Consider the following 12781-nt stretch of genomic DNA (forward strand, 5'->3'; position numbering starts at 1 on the left):
CTTTACATAAACTTATATACCATATAGAGTACTAATAAGATCTCAGAATATCAATAAAAGAACTGCTACATAGTGTGGCATGAAAAGTTTTTTTAATCAGCATAATTAGCAAAATCACTATTCATAAGGTTTACAAAAAGTCCAAAATTTTTGGGGTTATTACATCAACCTCGAGAAGCACATTAAGAGGCATCTCATCCCTCTTGGACATATTACCCACACGCTGGCATCGATCATACTTCAAAATAAAGTGATGCACATCATTAAACAATGAAGGCCAGAAGAATCCCGCTTGAAGGACATGAGCTGTTGTCTTCTCTCCACCACAGTGGCCTCCATTAACAGTTGAATGACAGTCTCGCAAGAACCCCTATGTTTCGATGTACGGAATACATCTCCCGATGATTTGATCCGCTCCTTGCTTAAACAAATATGGTTCATCCCACATGTACCACTTCACCTCATGAAGAAACTTCTTCCTTTGAGCGTACAAAAAGTCGCAAGGCATGATATTACTCACAAGGTAGTTCACAATGTCTACAAACCATGGTTCTTCCTCTTTCACTCCAACAGCTGCTCATCGGGAAAAGATTCATTTATCAATGTCTTATCCAGTAAAGTTGTACTTGGATCTTCCAAACGAGAGAGATCATCAGCGACTTGATTCTCATTACCTTTTTTGTCCTTGATCTCCAATTCAAATTCCTGAAGCAAAAGAACCCATCTAATCAATCTAGGCTTCGAGTCCTTCTTCGAGATGAGATATCGAATTGCAGCGAGATCAGTAAAAACTGTCACCTTCGTCCCAAGCAGATAAGATCGAAACTTCTCAAAACTGTAGACAATAGCCAGAAGTTCTTTCTCGGTAGTAGTATAATTCATTTGAGCATCATTTAGGGTCTTACTAGCATAGTAGACCACACAAAATATGTTGTTCTTTCTCTTCCCAAGAACTGCTCTAACTGCATAGTCACTTGCATTGCACATCATCTCAAAAGGTTCATTCCAATCAGATGCAGTTATGACAGGTGCCGTGATTAAATTCTTCTTCAAGAACTCAAAAGAAACTAGGCACTCGTCATCAAACTTGAACGGGACATCTTTCTCCAGAAGATTGCACAAAGGTTTAGAAATTTTTGAAAAGTCCTTGACGAACCGCCTATAGAAACCTGCATGACCAAGAAAGATGTGAACTCCCTTCACATAAATAGGTGGAGGAAGATTTTCAATGACCCCCACCTTGTCTTTGTCCACCTCAAGACCCTTACTACAGACCTTGTGACCAAGTATAATGCCATGTCGCACCATAAAGTGACAGTTCTCCCAGTTGACAACCAAATTGGTCTCAACACACCTTTTAAGAATGTCGCCAAGATTCTGCAAGCACTCATCAAATGAATCGCCAAACATAGAAAAGTCATCCATGAACACCTCCACATTCTGACCAATCATGTCAGAGAAAATAGCCATCATGCATCTCTGAAATGTGGCCGGTGCTCCACAAAAACCAAAAGAAACCCTTCTAAAGGTGAAAGTACCAAATGGACAAGTGAAAGTAGTCTTTTCCTGATCTTCCTGAGCAATAAAAATCTGATTATAGCTCGAATAGCCATCTAGAAGACAGTAGTACTCATGCCCAGCCAATATGTCAAGCATCTGATCAATAAACGGCAGAGGGAAGTGATCCTTTCTCGTGGCCTTGTTCAGCTTCCTGTAATCCATGCAAACTCCTCACCCCGTGACTGTTCGAGTTGGAATGAGCTCATTTTTCTCATTAGCAACAACGGTGATACCTCCTTTCTTTGGTACACACCGAAATGGACTCACCTAAGAACTGTCAGAAATTGGATAGATGATCCCTGCATCCAGCCAGTTAAGAATTTCCTTCTTCACAACTTTTTTCATGATATGATTTAGCCTTCTTTGTTTCTCAACAATAGGCTTGCTACCTTCCTCTAGCAGAATTTTATGCATATAATAAGAAGGGCTGAATCCCTTGATATCTACTATCGTCCATCCAATTGCTGATTTGAACTCTCTCAGAATTTTTAAGAGTTTTTCCTCATCACTACCTGAAAGGTCAGACGCAATAATAACAGGAAAAGTAGATGCATCACCTAAAAAGCATACCTTAAGTGTTCAGGAAATGGTTTAAGCTCAAGTGTAGGAGCTTCCTCAATAGATGGCTTGAGGCGCTTTGGAGATTTGTTCAGCTCCTCCATTCCAAAATATTCAAAAGGCATATCCAACTTCCTCTTTCAGGGAGAAACATTCAGATATTGCAATTTCTCATCACCTTCATCATCTTTACTATCGGAATTCCCCAACAAGGCCGACATCAGACCTTAGCAATTGATCAAGTTCTGAATTAACCACAGAATCGAACAACTCTACCTTTAAGCACTCCTCATTTTCCATAGGGAATTTCATGGCATTGAGCACATTAAAAGTTACATCCTGATCCCGCACTCGCATGGTGAGCTCACCGTTTTGCACATCTATCAAGGTTCGGCCGGTAGCCAAAAAAGGTCTTCAAAAGATTATGGGAATCTTCTTATCCTCCTCGAATTCAAGAATTACAAAATCAGCAGGAAAGATGAGTTTATCCACCTTGACCAAAACATCCTCAAAAATGCCTCGCGGATAAGTAATAGAACGATCAGCCAGCTGTAGAGTCATATAAGTAGGTTTTGGATCAGGTAAGTCCAACTTCTTGAATATTGACAAAGGCATCAGACTGATGCTAGCTCCCAAGTCACATAAGCATTTGTCAAACAACACTTTTCCAATGGTGCAAGGAATAGTGAAGCTTCCAGGATCTTTAAGCTTCGAAGGTAACTTCTGTTACAACACAGCACTGCATTCCTCCATGGGAGCAACTGTCTCTAAGTCATCAAGCTTCACCTTCCGAGAGAGTATACCTTTCATAAACTTTGCATAACTAGGCATCTATTCAAGAGCTTTAGCGAAAGGTATGTTGATGTGAAGTTTCTTGAACACCTCCAGAAACTTCTCAAATTGCTTATCCAGCTTTTTCATCTGCAGCCTCTTAGGAAAGGGAGGTGGAGGATTGTTGAGTGGCATTTATGACACTTTATTATGCTCTAATAAGCTTTGAATTGATGTATTTATGCTTAAGTTGTAAAGTGTTTTAACGTGTTTTCTAGTGCTTTTGCATTTCAAGCATTAGCTAGGTAATTAAGTGAATTAGCATTGTTTTGGTGCTAATTTGGTGTCAAGGTGGTGTTGGAATAAAAGCTAGTGGAAAGCTGGCTCGAAGCAGCAAGGAAAAAGATGAAATTTAGGGTTTTCCCAGAAGGATGGCGCGCCCGCGCTGTGATAGCGCGCAGCCGCGCCAGGATTCCAGAATGACAACGCGCCCACGCTGTGATAGCGCGGCCGCGCCGGTGTGAAAGGTTTGAATCCTGATTCTAATGCAATTCTAATTGGGAGACTTCCAGATTGATTAGGGCTGCTATATATATATCAGAGCGCGGGCGCGCCGATATGAAAGTTTTGAATCCTGATTCTAATGCAATTCTAAAAAGAAGACTTCCAGATTGATTAGGGATGCTATATATATTCAAATAAGAACGTTTTCATAGAAGAGACGTATCAGAGTGCAAGGAGAGCCGTAAGAAGACCGTTTTAGCATGGATTCAACAAAGACGAAGAAGATCTTATTTTTATTTATGAATTTTTATTCTAAGTTATAACTTGGTGCTAGTTTTCTTACTTGTGAACCTTTACTCTTGTTTCGTACTTAGTTTTGTTATTTAATTATAAAGACTACGTTTATTATACCATACTTTCATCGGAACCCACATTGATGATGAGTCCGATTATGGGCTAATCGTTATCGTGGGGTTCTAGCGGATTTATTTATGGATTTCTTTAGTTAAATTATTTATATGCCTTAGTGTGTGGTGATTGAATGATAACCTAGTATTGGTTGTGCTTATTCATCTTATAAGAGTCGCGAACTTATAAGATAGCGTGTTAATTCTTAATGAAGCAATAGTGAATTTAAGGATTTAGAACTTGTCATACTAGCATAGGTTCATGTGTTATTGTTATGCATGATTCGTAGGTAATTTTACCCATCTTACTTGCCCTATGTAATCATGATAGATAACTTGTGTTTTAAACCGTTATGTTGTCAAATTCTATAGACATATAGGGTCTCAATATAATTGGTGTCTATTCAGCTTCTATCACTTTTGTGTCATCACCATTGCATGCTAAGGTTAAGAGCAATAAGGCTATTGAATGAAGTATTAATGAAGTTAGAATCCCATATTTGTCTCATATAATATATAACTCTCTTTACTCTCTTAGTTATAATCATTAGTTTAATTCGTTGTATAAACAACCCAAATTGTTATCATATTGGCATTGGATGATAACCATATCATCGGTGCATAGGTGCATAAATTACATAGTTAACCGACGCCAATCTCTGTGGGAATGAACTAGAAAAGATTCTATATTACTTGTAAACGCGTATACTTGCGTGAATTATTAGCGCGTGTTTAGCCCTAACAAGTTTTTGGCACCACTGCAGGGGACTGCAATGTTAACTTTTAGTTTATATGTTTGTCATCGGTGATTGTTAAAGTTCATTGACTCGGGCATTATTACTTACATAGTCATTTTTTTTGTTGTATTTCAGGTAATCTAGAGATCATTTATGCAAACGTGTTCACGAGTTCGTAGGAAAATTTTGGGAAAAGACGAGGAAGAAGTTGTAGGGGATCTTAGGGAAGATTTTGAGGATGAATAGAAAGTAGCTGAAGAAGAGAAAATCGAAGAACCACCTTTATTAGAGATGGCGGATCAAGCAGATAATTCTAAGGCTTTAATGGAATTTTCTAAGCCTAAGATCAATGACATTCAGTCAAGCATCATCAGGCCAGCCATCAAGGCTAACGCTTTTGAGATCAAGTCGAGCACGATCCAAATGATACAGAACTCAGTTCAGTTTGGGGGTAATCCTACTGAAGACCCAAACATGCACATCAGGAATTTCATCGAGATTTGTGACACTTTCAAGTTCAACGATATGTCTGAAGATACTATCAAGCTGCGACTATTCCCATTCTCTCTGAGGGACAAAGCGAAGTGTTGGTTACATTCTCTACCACCAGGGTCTATCACCAATTGGGAAGATCTTGCTCAAAAGTTTCTCACTAAATTATTTCCTATGGCGAAGACTGCTGCAATCAGGAATGATCTTACTCAGTTTACTCAACAAATGGTGAATCTCTGTGTGAGGCTTGGGATCGATACAAGGAGATGCTAAGGAAGTGCCCACACCACGGCATGTCTGATTGGATGATTATAAATTATTTCTATAATGGTCTAGGTGCGCACTCTAGACCTATGCTTAATGCAGCATCTGCTGGAGCCTTATGGGCTAAAAGCTATAATGAAGCTTATGAGTTGATTGAGCTAATGGCAGCCAATTAATACCAGAATCCTACGCAAAGAATGTTGCAAGGAAAGGTAGCAGGAATTCTAGAAGTGGATCAAGCTACTGCTATAGCTGCTAAACTTCAAGCTTTAATGATGAAAATGGACTCGTTGGCTAATTATGGAGTTAATCAGATTACTAGCGTTTGTCAACTTTATGCGGGAGCATATGAAACTGAGCAGTGCGCTATTTCTAGTGAATTAACTCAATTTGTGAGCAACTTTCAGAGATCACAAAAACAAGCTCCAGCCACTTATCATCCAAACAACCGCAATCATCCTAATTTCAGCTGGAGCAATAATCAGAATATGGTGCAACAATCTTATCAGCCTTATACAGCAAGGTAGTATAACCCTCCTGGTTTTCAGCAACCGTAGTATGTCCCGAAGCAACAACTTCAACTTCAGCAGTTACCTCAAGCTAATGAAAAATCTGAATTGGAGGAGTTAAGACTCATGTGCAAGAGCCAAGCCGTCTCTATCAAGACCTTGGAAAATCAGATTGGGCAAATTGTGAATGCATTACTAAATCATCAACCTGGCACGCTTCCGAGCGACACTGAAGTGCCAGGAAAGAAAGAATCGCAGGAGCATGTTAAAGCAATCACATTGGGTCTGGTAAGGTTGTGAATCCTGAAGTAGCTGAAGTGGAGGCTGATGAAGAAGAAGTGCAGAAGGAAGCCAAAGTGGAACCAAGGAAGACTACTCTTGAGTACACTCCTCCTGAAGGTAATACAGGGGAGAAACAGATCTATCCCCCACCTCGTTTTCCTAAAAGGCTGCAGAAGAAGAAATCGGATAAGCAGTTTGCAAAATTTCTGGAGGTGTTCAATAAAGTTCATATTAACATACCTTTCGCTGAAGCTCTTGAACAGATACCTAGTTACGCGAAATTCATGAAAGGTATTCTCTCTAGAAAGGTGAAGTTTGATGACTTAGAGATCGTTGCTCTCATGGAGGATGCAGTGTTGTGTTGCAACAAAAATTGACTCCGAAGCTTAAAGATCCTGGAAGCTTCACTATTCCTTGCACCATTAGAAATGTGTCATTTGATAAATGTCTTTGCAACTTGGGAGCTAGCATCAATCTCATGCCATTGTCAATCTTCAAAAAGTTGGACTTGCCCAATCCAAAGCCTACATACATGATTTTGCAGTTGGCCGATCGTTCTATTATATATCCGCGAGGTTTTGTGGAGGATGTCTTGGTCAAGGTGGATAAACTCATTTTCCCTGCTGATTTTGTAATTCTTAATTTCGAGGAGGATAAAAAGATTCCCATAATCTTGGGAAGACCTTTCTTGGCTACTGGCCGAACCTTGATAGATGTGCAGAAAGGTGAGCTTACCATGCGAGTGATGGATCAGGATGTGACTTTAAATGTGTTCAATGCCATGAAATTCCCTATAGAAAATGAGGAGTGTTTTAAGGTAGAAATGGTCGATATTGTGGTTAATATTGAACTCGTTCATTTGCTAAGGTCCGATGCCTTAGAGAAGGCCTTATTGGGGAATTCTGATAGTGAAGATGACAAGGGCGACGAGCACTTGTAATATTTGAATGCTTCTCCTTGAAAGCGAAAGATGGATATGCCTTTTGAATCTCTTGGATTAGAGGAGTTGAAAAGTTCTCCGAAACTGTGGCGCCCTCCAAACCCGGGTCAGAAGTTTGGGGTCCACACACACACCTTATTTATAACCTGCTCATAATAATAATAAAGATAAAATAATATGCTATGTCCCTACTTACCAACTACCACGGACCGTAACAGGTGAAAGTATGTACACAAGCCACACACACACTTTATATTACAAACGTCCAAATCCCAACTATTCAAACTCGGAACTGAATATTAAATATTATTACAAACTTTTACAAACTCAAACTATCTCAAAAGTTGTCAGCTAGCTTAACTCGATCAACCTGGACCCCTAGCTCTCGCACTGGATTGGGGATCCTTGCTACCAACTGGTTCCTTCATAATTGGAAAAGAACATAAACAATATCGCACAAATGAGCTAACTAGCTCAGCAAGTCACAATGACAAGACTGAGAATAATGATCATCAAGTAAAAAGAGTTATGGTATCAAGTGAACAATGAATAATGATTTAGAATTGGATATTATATTTTTATTTAAAAACCAAGGTTAGGCTGCTGATTAGTCACGCACTAACCCCGAGTAAGGCACACAGCTCTGCTCTAATTACTGGATCCAAGGCACACATTGGCCTAACTTGACCACCAATCTGGTCTGACCACGAATCTGGTCCACAATTTTATAAAACAATCCAATTCTAACATAATAACTAAATAAATAATGTAAAGCAGTAAACAAATTCTTAAGCAATATTGGATGTCCAATAATGAGATGGTTCCAATCTTCACAAATGAAATATGGCTATCAAATGGTGAAAGAAATGGATAACAAAAGAATCAAAGTTTCAAGGTTATAAGGATTTGGTCTTTCAGAGCGTAAGGTACAACGGTTTAAATATGTAAGCGATCTGATTCAGTATTTGGTATTTAGTTTGCATGTATATATCTGTGGTTCGTATTTGGGGATTTAACAATCAATGGTTCGGAAAGAATAAGGTTTACGGCTCAAAGATCAATAGTTGGAATCAAGATTTAGGATTCAATGCTTCAAAGAACTTGCAATTTAAAACAGGACTATCAATCATCTACAATATATCTCGAAAAAGTTCAGAACACTTGCCTGGTACTAGCTTGCTATACTTTACCAATTTCCAATCACAATCTCCTACTCCTCGACTTTCTGTTTCCCTTTCCTACGCCTTGCTTCTTCTGCTCACATAACATAAACATCTATCAATACTCAACTCATATGATTCTATTCGGTATACACTTCTATCTACCCTTCGTTTTACCCAAATCCGACTAACGGATTGAAAGTTACGCTAAAAACAAGTAAACACTGAACATATAGACTGACAGTCAAACAACAAGTCACATATAACATGTAACACATCAAACAATCAATGGCATTCCATTTATAAAGAAGTCTCGGGTCATAAACAGGCTTTCAGGTATTTAATATGATTTTTAAAATATTTTTCGGAATTAAAACGGGTCGTTGGGTAAATATTAAAGCAATAAACAGGGTTCGATTAGCCACATCTGGCTTTGAAATAATTTTCTAATAATTATCGAGCCTCGAAAACAATTTAAAATAATATTTTAAAGCTCGAAACTTTTTTTCGGAATTTTTAAATCATTAATAAATAATTTAATCTAATAAATAATTAATTAAAATTAATTAATAATTAATTAAATCAATTAATCAATTAAGTTTCAAATTAATTGACCAAATAACTAATTAATTATTAACTAAAATTAATTATCTAATTAATTCAGATTTATTTTTGAATTACAAAATAATTTTTGGAATTAAAATAATAATTTTCGGAATTTTCAGAAATTAAAAACGAATTTTTATAATTTAAAATAAATAAAAATATTATTTTTAAATAATTTATAAACAAGAATCTTATTTTTGAAAATTCTGGAAACTACAGGGATTAAACTGTTTCTTCTTCAAAAGTTCGGGGGGCTGTTTGCAATTTTGCAAACCCCCGCCGGCGACTCGCCGGAGTGTGACCGGAGAACACGATTCCATCCACCTCAGGCCACCAAACTATCCAGAATTAAACTACAGGCTACCAGCAACTTGTACATGCAATCAAAACACACGACCCTTCCCAGAATTGGCCGGAAAATGGCCGGGAAACTTACCGGTTTCCGGTGACTCAGCGCAAATTTCAAAAGACAACTTTGTTCAAACCATGAATCGTCTGTTAACGAGCTATACATCAATCGATTGCAAATTTCATTAGGAACAAAACCCACTATATTTCAACATTTAATAACCCCTAGATCAAAAAGCCCTAAATTTCAATTAAGAACATTCATATGGGTTATAAATCCTAATTTTAAAATTCGAAAATTAAACTCAATTTTGAACATGTTATTGAACTCCAAATGAGTCATATGACATATGAAAATCATCAGGAAAACAATCTCTACAACATGCAATCATCGAAACAATCATCCGAACAAAAATTCATAATTTTAATCATAATAGTTCGAAAATAAAGTAAAACATAAAAATTAAACCTTGATTTCTGCAGTAAAATAGGTTCTGGAATCTGAAAGTACACTTTAAATCCTTCGTTTTGGTTACTCCAACTTTCCGAACCGATTTTAGTAACACCTTGAAACTGTAGTTTGATTCTAGAAAGTTTTTATGAAATTAGGGTTTTTCATTGAAAAATTCTATAATCACTGTTTGCAAATGATTTTCGGTACGAAATAAAATACGGTAAAGGCTATTTATAATTACGGAAAATTAGTATCCCGTTGGATCATTCCGGATATAAAATGGTACGTTTATTTATAAAAAAAGATCCAAACAGTACTAGTTTTCGGGATAATTATCTAAAGTAGTACAATTTGTATTGCGGTCTTGGTCTCAGCACCTGGTTACACGTATTACGAGGTGATAACTGTAATAGTTTAATAAAAAGAACCCGTTTATCGAAAATACGAGTTTTATTGATTTACCGAAACGAATAATGTATCGAAAATATTGCGCCGGGACCCGCGCAGGACAAACCGTACGCCGGATGAAAAAGGTCGAAACATGGAAAATGCTCGGAATATTGCAATTAGGTTAGGAAGGAGTGCTCGGAAGAGTTTCGGGTTATAAAAACGTAAAAACGGGTGACGTTGGCTAGTTCCCGATTATATAAAATAGTTTATAAATACTCGGAAAAAGAATTTATAAAATCCATATATTTCCTATAAAATCATAAATCAACATAAAAATAAATAGGAAGATATGACAATTATCTATATTTTATTTTGGACATATAAAAATTAAAATACTCAATTAAAATTATTTTTAAACATCCAAACACATATACCACTTAACAAATACTTCACAGAATAAATACGGAACATGCATAATATTTATTTATTTGCAAAATAATTACACGATATATCCCAAATATTACAGAAATGCCTCAAGCCATCTATTGAAAAAGCTGCTACTCTTGAGCTTAAACCTTTACCTGAACATTTGAGGTATATATTTTTAGGTGAGGCATCTACTTTTCCTGTTATTATTGCATCTGACCTTTCAGGTACTAATGAGGAGAATCTTTTGAGGATTCTTAGAGTGTTCAAATTGGTAATTGGTTGGACTATAGCAGATATCAAGGGAATCAGCCCTTCTTATTGTATGCATAAAATTCTGCTAGAGGAAGGAAGCAAGCCTATTGTTGAGCAACAGAGAAGGCTAAATCTGATCATGAAAGAGGTTGTAAAGAAGGAAATTCTCATGTGGCTAGATGCAGGAATTACCTATCCTATTTCTGATAGTTTATGGGTGAGCCCAGTTTAGTGTGTGCCAAAGAAAGGTGGTATCACTGTGGTGGTGAATGAGAAAAATGAACTCATTCCGATATGAACAGTCACAGGGTGGAGAGTTTGCATGGATTATAGGAAGCTGAACAAGGCTACAAGGAATGATCACTACCCTCTTCCTTTCATTGATCAGATGCTTGATAGATTGGTCGGGCATGATTACTATTGTCTTCTGGATGGCTATTCGGGATATAATCAGATTTGTATTGCTCCATAAGATCAGGAGAAGACTACATTCACATATCCTTTCGGCACTTTTACATTCTGAAGAGTTTCTTTTGGGCTATGTGGAGCGCCAGCCACTTTTCATAGATGTTTGATGGCTATCTTCTCTGACATGATTAGAAAAACGTAGAAGTGTTCATGGACAATTTCTCGGTCTTTGGAACTTCTTACGATGAATGCTTGTATAATCTGGGTTTAGTATTGAAAAGGTGCGTTGAGACCAAGGCATCATTCTTGGGAACAAGGTTTCTAGCAAGGGGCTTGACGTTGACAAAGCCAAGGTGGGGGTGATCGAAAATCTTCCTCCACCCATATATGTTAAGGGAATTCGCAGTTTTCTTGGTCATACGGGTTTCTATAGGCGTTTCATCAAGGACTTCTCAAAAATTTCGAAGCCTTTGTGTAATTTGCTAGAGAAAGACGTTCCCTTCAAGTTCGATGACGAGTGTCTTACTACTTTTGAGACATTGAAGAAGAGTTTGATTACGGCACCTGTCATAACTGCACCTGATTGGTCTGAACCATTTGAAATGATGTGCGATGTAAGCGACTATGCAATTGGAGGAGTTCTTGGGCAACGCAAGAACAACATATTTCATGTAGTCTACTATGCTAGTAAGACTCTTAATGGTGCTCAACTGAATTACACCACTACTGAGAAAGAACTTTTGGCTATCGTCTATGGTTTTGAGAAATTTCGATCATATCTCCTTGGGACGAAGGTGACAGTTTACACTGATCACGCAGTAATTCGATATCTCGTCTCGAAGAAGGACTCCAAGCCAAGGTTGATTCGATGGGTTCTTTTACTTCAGGAGTTTGAGTTAAAGATCAAGGACAGAAAGGGGACTGAAAACCAAGTCGTTGATCATCTCTCGCATTTAGAGGATCGAATTGCTACTTTACAAGATAAGTCTTTGATTAATGAGACTTTTCCCGATGAGCAGTTATTTGGAGTGCAAGCAGAAGAATTGTGGTTTGCCGATATTTTGAACTACCTTGTGAGTAATGACATGCCTCCAGAGTTGACTCCAGCTCAAAGGAAGAAATTTCTACATGAAGTGAAGTGGTATATATGGGATGAGCCGTTTCTTTTTCACCAAGGAGCTAACCAAATCATCCGGAGATGTATTCTTTACAGCGAAACGGGGGGGATCTTGCGAGATTGCCACTCAACGGCTTATGGAGGACATTATGGTGGAGAAAAGACAACATCTAATATTCTTCAGGCATGTTTCTTTTGGCCAACTTTGTTTAAAGATGCTCATCAGTTTGTTTTGAAATGTGATCGATGTCAACGAGTGGGGAATATGTCTAAAAGGTATGAGATGCTTCTTAATGTGCTTCTTGAGGTCGAAATCTTCGATGTTTGGGGAATCGACTTCATGAGGCCATTTGTCTCATCTTGTAACAATCAGTATATCTTCTTGGCGGTTGATTATGTGTCAAAATGGGTTGAAGTTAAGGCACTGCCAACGAACGATGCTAAAGTAGTGCTTAATTTTCTTCACAAGCAGAAATTCACAAGATTTGGAACTCCAAGAGTCATAATCAGTGTTGAGGCATCGCATTTTTGTAACCGGAAGTTCATTACTATGATACAAAGATATAATGTGAATCATCTCATTGCTATGGCTT

At 37.7% G+C, this 12781-nt stretch overlaps 1 non-coding gene across 1 annotated transcript; it reads right to left on the reverse strand.

The window, feature by feature from the left end:
* Nucleotides 1-5218: 5218 nt before the first annotated feature.
* LOC141710164 (small nucleolar RNA R71) lies at nucleotides 5219-5324 on the reverse strand. The gene has a single exon (XR_012570697.1). It is a non-coding gene; the product is annotated as a small nucleolar RNA R71 (small nucleolar RNA).
* Nucleotides 5325-12781: the final 7457 nt, after the last annotated feature.

Source organism: Apium graveolens, chromosome 2 (assembly GCF_009905375.1).
Source record: "Apium graveolens cultivar Ventura chromosome 2, ASM990537v1, whole genome shotgun sequence".
NCBI lineage: Eukaryota > Viridiplantae > Streptophyta > Magnoliopsida > Apiales > Apiaceae > Apium > Apium graveolens.